This window comes from Centropristis striata, chromosome 15 (genome assembly GCF_030273125.1).
Source record: "Centropristis striata isolate RG_2023a ecotype Rhode Island chromosome 15, C.striata_1.0, whole genome shotgun sequence".
In the NCBI taxonomy this organism is placed as follows: domain Eukaryota; kingdom Metazoa; phylum Chordata; class Actinopteri; order Perciformes; family Serranidae; genus Centropristis; species Centropristis striata.
In genome coordinates this window covers 22,400,487-22,408,232 of record NC_081531.1, presented here as the reverse complement: position 1 = coordinate 22,408,232, position 7,746 = coordinate 22,400,487, and the positions used below count along the sequence as shown (strand labels likewise).

At 39.3% G+C, this 7,746-nt stretch overlaps 1 long non-coding RNA gene and 1 other non-coding gene across 2 annotated transcripts; both read right to left on the bottom strand.

The window, feature by feature from the left end:
* Positions 1–296: 296 nt before the first annotated feature.
* LOC131986183 (uncharacterized) lies at positions 297–3,754 on the bottom strand. The gene is made up of 3 exons (XR_009395682.1): positions 3,730–3,754; positions 695–1,823; positions 297–527 (listed from the first exon to the last, which is right to left on the bottom strand). It is a non-coding gene; the product is annotated as an uncharacterized LOC131986183 (long non-coding RNA).
* Positions 3,755–6,789: 3,035 nt separating this feature from the next.
* Positions 6,790–6,976, bottom strand: LOC131987305 (U2 spliceosomal RNA). The gene has a single exon (XR_009395772.1). It is a non-coding gene; the product is annotated as a U2 spliceosomal RNA (small nuclear RNA).
* Between the last annotated feature and the right edge of the window lie 770 nt (positions 6,977–7,746).

Below are 7,746 nucleotides of genomic sequence, written 5' to 3'. Positions count from 1 at the left end.
TACCATCTAATCTAATCTAATCTAATCTGCTTTTTTTGTTTGTTTGATGTGCTTCTCTCTGGGTCAGGAATTGCAAAACTATCGTAAAATTTTGAAGCAACCAAGTAGATTGATACTTGTGTATACAGATAGCTTTCCCCTGAGACACCGGTGTTGGTCTCTTGCATGCAATGTTTAGACTTACCCTCTCCGCCCCCTCCCCAGAAACAACAATTACAAATCTCACAAAAGTTTTGTTAATCTAAAAAGTTACCATCAAGATGCAACCTCTCCTTGGATGGAAGTGCGTGCAATGGTTGGTTTAAAAAAAAAGATGATGTTTAGTATGATTGATTTGCATTAAGTTATGTATTGAAATATACATTTCATGTTTGTGTTTGTTGAAATGGAAGACATACAATGTTTTGTGTATCACTTTGTGCAGAATTAACAATTGAAGAATTTTTTAAAAAGCCTATCTTTTCAACTGGTGAACGGGGGCAAGTGGGTCCAGAGGTCATCCAGCTGTTCTTGGACTGTGGGGGTGTCTGTATTTTCAGAACCAGATGACACACAATACCAAATTTATTCATACATTATAAATACTCAATTGTGAATTAATATTTTATTATTCAAAGGAAGTAGTTAAGACAGCAGATTGTATTATCAGGCCACGTCTGTGTCCACTGTGATGGGGAAAAAAACAAACCCATACCTTGTAGACTGGAGAAGGAGTTGTGGGTGCGTTATACATCATCCACAGCCGGCTGGTTGACGGAGGTCTTTGAGGTACCCCATGGTCGGAAGTGGTTGGGCTCAGTGGGGCAGGATCTGCAAGGTCGAGACTTGTCCAACGCACTTTCTGAGCGCGGCATCTTGGAAGCAGTGGTCTTCCTCGTCTCACTTGGTCCTGCAATATACAATAGCCTGTACAACAATAACTCACAAAATAACACAATTGTAACAATAATATGCAACTGTAAGTGATCTGAACTAAATTAATTTGCTAACTTAACTGTCCCTAGACCAGCATAAAAAGCTAAACTATACAAACTAAATACTCTACTATAAACCTAACCTACTCCTAACCTAAACTAAATATAAATGTGCAAAAAATATGAAAAGTTAGCTTAGTCTGTCTTGAAGATGCTGGACACAGGAAACCTGGAAAAGTCAGAAAATACAGTGACTTCTATACTATATATTGAGGACCACATGCTGAAAGATCTGCATCATGTGAAATACTTATTCTGATGTGAAAAAACAACATGGTGATGGCTTCGGGCGCAGTAATGTGCTGCCCACTGCTCCTTGCATGGTGTGTTCACTTGTGTGTAAAAAAGGATGGGTTAAATGCAGAGGTTGAATTTCCCCATTGTGGGATTAATAAAGTCATCTTCTTCTTCTCCTCAGGTTTTAGCCGACAAAATAAATAAATACATTAATGAGACAGCAATACTTAATTAGATGAGAGTTTGACCAAGCGTCAATTAATGAATGAACATTATTGTTACCAATTTTTTTTTTTTACTAGTTACTAGTTTTTGTACTAATAATCTATTTTCCCCCATTCTCTGATTTAAAAATGAATAAATACATGAATAATACTAATAATATTGATTATCCCAAATACACCTTTCCTTCAGATATATTTGTATATCACTATACGTGACATCACAGAACAGTGGTTGAAAGTTTTTTATGAATAATAATTTCAGTGTTTCTCAACATTACAAAAGCATTTTTTTTTAATTGCTTACCTGAAAAGGTGAAGACAAACAACTGAATGCTGAAGGTCAATGAAGAACTGGATACTCAAGTCTCTTAGGTGAAGTAGTGTTTATCTAGAACAGGATGACAACCGTGAGCATTGCAGCAATGTAATAATAATGTGTAATTAATGCTTTAAATAACTGAATTAATGCATCACTTATTCATAAAAATCAGTATAAAGCTGAATATAATCATTAGAATTAAATACACACATAGCACCTCTAGAAACACAGCAAAATTTTCAGCATATGTGCCCCTCTGCATCCTTTATAGATAATATAAATTTTAACTTTCTTCATACATTTTTACGTGTTTTATACATTTTTATAGCACCCATGGTCCTCAGGGGTCAAAAAGGACCTCATGACATAAGACTGGTTTTAGGAAATGTAGAAAAAAAATTTACCAACTTTTTTCTCACCTTTTAAGGTAACTCATGACCAAAAAAATTTATATTTCATTTTCATATTTTTTTCATTAATATTGGTCAATTTTATTCAAATATACAAATATCAAAACATAAGCTTCACTAAAAGTTGACATGACCTACTCTGTGCATTCCCATCAAGAATTATTTTTTTCCATTACTATTGAAAAAAGTATACAGGGGTTTTTTTTTACTTTTTTCTCTCTTGAAATGAGGCCTAATTTAAGACATTAATGGCTATGACTCTGGTATTACAAATACACTTTATTACATAATAACCTCTATTATCAAAATAGTACTGCAGTATTAATATCAGAAGAAAACAGGATTAAAGCCTACAATGAAAATGCTTCACAGCACCACTTGAGGACACACACACACACACACAAACAAATTAATCCAAAGCTGTTTAAGCCTACATTTTCAACTTCCAATCTCACTCACTCACTCACTCACACACACACACACACACACACACACACACACACACACACACACACACAGAGAGAGAGAGTACATTAATATTAGTCACAGGAGCACATACTTCAGGTACCAGTTGACATGACAAATTGGAAAAAAAGAAATGGTAATAGTTTGGGTAATAGTCTGCTAACAGTAGTGAGTAACATTGACATTGACACAATGTAAATCTTAAATGGTGAAGTAAACTACCAGTTCATCGTTACAGTAAATTTCTACAGCCCTGACTCCATGGTTAAATGTATATCCCCATGATTATCTTTTCTTTTTAACCTCTCATTACCAAGTGACATGAGTTTCAGTTTAATATTATCCAAATACACCAAATGTTCAAATTTAGCCATTGATGAGTATGACATTGGTATTACTATCACACCTTATTACATAAGAATACCAAAACATCCTCACAAAAAACAGGACTATTATCAAGAAGCTACCATCAAAATCCACATACAATTAGCTACATATCACAGTTTAAAAAAAATTTGTCAGGCCAACATTGTACACAACCCCTACATTAAAAATGGCATTTAGACAACATTAATCAAGGAAAATAGCATGAGCTGGCATTTTTTTAGCATTATTATATTATTATTAGCATAATGACACCTTCCCAGATAGACACAAGACAAAACACAGCAATCATAAACTGTTGTGGCCTAGATTATCAACTCACAATGCATTATCGGCTGTCTGTCAGTAGCATCAAATCAGTCAAACCATGCAATGCACTCTTAGAATCAATAGTGTTTGCTAACACCAGACACATCTACTGTTAGCATCATGGTAACTGTAACATGGAGTAACTGTGAAGATATTCTGCCTCGACGGACCATTTGCTTCGACATGATGCTAAAGCTAGCTCGCTAGAGAGCGCTAGCTCAGACCTAAGACCAGTTCCGCGAATAAATTAGCAAAATAAAATGACAAACATCGTCCAAATGAAACTCAAATAACTTGCAATTACATTTCACAAAATTTTCGACAGTAGTTTAAAAGTTCAAATATGAAAATGCTAACATTATAAGGCACAATTGTAACGGTAGTATGCTAGTAGTATGTCTTCTTACCTCGCCGAGTCCCGCCAGCTTTGATGTAAATCCTGTCGGATTTACATCAAAGCCAAAACACAAGAAGCCAATCAGATTCGCCCCATAACTGTGCTCCAATCCTGTGATTCCCAACAGCTGTTCCGCGGCACACAACTGTGCCGTAAGAAATCATCAGGTGCGCCGTGGAAGATTATCCAATCTCTAAGTGAGCGGCGTGAAGTGAGAGGCAGAACAATTAAATGCTCTTCCAACAGAGTGCAGTGTATCAGTGAATCTCGCGAATTCACGCGTAATCAAGTGATATAACCGAAAGAGAATCAACATCTCATTAATGACTCTGGACTTCCTCCAGAAAATGCTAAGTACAGACGCTGGAGTGTTTTTAATTTCACCGCCGTTAACCGGAGCTCTACTGAGAGCACAACACTCAGTACAGTACAGCGGCATCAATCCACCGCAGTGACAGACAGGCAGTGAGACAGGTCAAGTGAAGTCAGCAGGTATTAAGTCATCAACTATGTCCATACTCCAAAACAAACCGTATACACAAACACAATAATTGAAACGCAGCTGTCCGACTCTGTCCCTCTGTGAGCCTCTTATTAAACACACCTTTCCCCTCAAACAGCAGCCCTCATAAATACCCTCACCACTCTGAGCCTAAACATGAACATATCTGCAGCTCAGGATTGGTCTGAAATGACTGTCAAAAATGAAAAAGTAACCACAATAATATAAAAAAACACCTGTCTTAAAACCCAAATAATTCCACATCAACATCATTTAATTCTTGGCCAGAGGAGCTCATCACAGCTGATGCAAACCTCTAAAGAAATGATTATTTTTACTTATTATTTCTTACCGTGACTCCACGTTCTCCACGTCAGTCAGTCGGGTTATCCTAAATTCCGAGACCTCCCTCACCACATCTTGCAGGCTATATTCTTGTGATGTGTGCAGTTTAGCATGCGCTATTCCTTTACTTGGCCTAACTGCTTCAAATGCGTCTCCATGTGTAGTGGCAGATTTTTAAAATAAAAAAAGCAGCTTCTGCTCAACAGAAGTATTGACAGTACCTAGCTAAAAAAAAAAATCATGTTGTCACCCAGACTTCTCAGACATGTTTTGCATCACACTCTTTCGTCCACAAGAAAACGTGTTCTTTCAACCTAGCCGGCCATTTGATGTCATTGTTAGCTAACGCTAATGTTAGCTAGTAATTAGCTATTACCGTTAGCATGGAGCGACATAAACTAAAACGTTTTCGTCTGATAACTATTGAAAATGGAAACATTGTTCGCATCTTCTCCATCATATTTCTGTCTCACGTTTAGCGTTTATTTATTATATTTTACGTTAAACCACCGGCAATTACTGACGGTAGTTAGCTTGACCTAGTTACCTGCTGTTGACAGGACGCTCCGGTGTCTCCGCTCGGACATCCTTCAGCTCGGACATCCTTCAGGGACAGCACGTCCTCTTCCCGGCACAGTACTCCAAATGTGGGAACATTTGTTACACATGCTTCACCACGCATGGTATGGTCCAAGTCAGCCTCCTGACAGCAGATTCAGACTCAGGACACAACGACACCAGGTGCTGCCGAGCTCCGCCCCCCAGACGAGCTCCGGCTCCACATCCTCCTCTCTCCGGACCACCGCTCCAGTCTCTGATCAGAAAGTCTTCCAATGTTTGTGGGCTGTCTGAGAAGACTGACATAAATCAAGACGACCGCCATCCTCTGCTTCAGAGAGACAGCCTGCACCGCTGGACTGCAGGTCTCTGCTCGGTGTCACGGCAAACCCATGGATCTAACACTTTAACTACTGTATGATCATTTAGAAACAAGAAACAGAATTTTTTTAACCTTTTCATTGTCAGTGATGAAGCGTAGAGTTGTGGTCGTGAACGTCATGAAACAACCGTTGTTGTTGTTTAATTGATGCCGCCGCTACCAGCTGTCAGCAGTAAACTGAAAAGGCACCCACGTGGAGGGCTGGAAAATGACCAATCATAAGAGGCCTGGGGTCAGCCTTGGCCCCGCCCCCAATGTGTAAAGAGAGCTCGCTCCGCGGGAGCAGAGCTCCATCGAGAGCGAGCAAGGGGGAGAGTCTGCTTTACTCAGTTGCTGAATATGTGCGCGAAGATCAAACAATGACTCAAATATGACGCTATAGTCCACCTCTGCCTGCTCACTGTGGCGGAACTGTCTCCACCAGCAGTTCATTTCAGTTGATTGCAGTTGACTGCTGTGATTGGTCAACTCCACCTGGCCACCTGGTTGCTTAGCTACCAAAGCCTCCCCCCGACCCCCCCTCCCTTCTCCAAGACAGACATTGGCTGTGTCCCAAAGTCAAGGAAGGATGCTCAAACGGCTGATTTGAAGGACACTACGTCATCGACATCCGCCGAAGGACTGTCCCAATGTCGAGGATGCTCCGGAGGACAGAGTCCTTCTTTTGCCCAAATTCCGAGGATGCATGTGTGTATCCTCCGTGCGCTCCGACTACCCATAAAGCATTGTGCACGCCGGTCTACCGGGAGATTTAAAAATGGCGAGCGTAGAAACAGCGACGCCGGCGGCGCAATATGCATTTAAATATGTAGATATTTTCAGTTTACACTGAATGTTATCACATAACTTACAAAACGTGTGTTCAAAGTCAAGCAAAAACATAAACATAAACAAATGCCAGAATATTAAGCTTAAAGATAATAAACGTCATCTTGATACATTGCCGGTTAAGTTAATTAATGCCGTCTCAGTCGCTAAAGTTATTGTTAATTAATTTATATGCGTCCGATGATAATGTACTATGTGCAACTGTGCCATTCAGAAAGTTATACATTTCTTTATTATGTTTACAGGGACCGAAAGTCTGCCATTATCCGTTATTGTTATTTATAAATAACTGTTATTGTACTGTACTGTAAAATAAAAAATAAAAATCACAGAACATATTTCCATGATGAATTATGCGCCGCTGCATTCATGGCACTAAGTAGCGGCTGAATTCAGCCAGGATCACTTAAATATTCAGGTTTAATCCACTTTATGGTTTTTACTTGATAAATCGTGGAGATTCAACCTTAAAGCATCTTCTTCCATTTTCACAAATATGTGTCAGAGTGCTGATGCCGGAGACACATTCATGTCGTGAACTGATTTTGAAATTGCGGCGCTGAATTTATTTATTTATTTTTTATTAAACTGATAAGAACAGATACTACACTCGATCTTAGCCAAAGGGCCGAGAGCGGCGCTGAATTTATTTATTTATTTTTTATTAAACTGATGAGAACAGATACTACACTTGATCTTAGCAAAAGGGCCGAGAGCGGCGCTGAAGTTAAGCAGGACGTCCAATTACGCAATGACGCACAGCTGCACACTCCGAAGGCTGTCCCATTTGTGCATTACACCAGTCAAAGGAAGGACTCTTGCCTTGCCTTCGGAGGACCCGACTCTGAAGGAAGGATCCTACCAAGGAAGGATCCTTGACATTGGGACACAGCCATACTAATTTAAAGGACATGGCGTTTTTTCATAAAGCATGATACCTTATAACTTGACCATACATTGTCCAATCTGCCTCAAACTTGTCATGCATGATGATGGTTCATCACTGACCAGTTCTACATAACAATATTTAATAAATTCCCGCCCTTTTGATTAGCCACGCCCCCTTTTACTAACTAATGAACCATTTGTCCTAGAAACTTGTATGAGGTTTCTGTGAACTCAGGCCAGAGTCCCTGTTTAACTGCTGATTTAATCAATGAGAATCAAGGGCCAGAGGCAAGCACACAATCAAAATTTCTTTAGACATTTTCTAGTTAGGTCTTGATATTCCCATTCACAGGCTACGGCCTCCTCTTTGGCTTGTATTCTTCTGTTAGTGGAGCGGCGAAGTGATATAATCTTTCAGTTTATGATACAAGCGTGAAAATTGGCATGAACACTCTCCATGGGTCACTTGACAAGAAAATTGTCTGAGACATTTAAAATTTTAAGATGGACAAACGAAATATTTA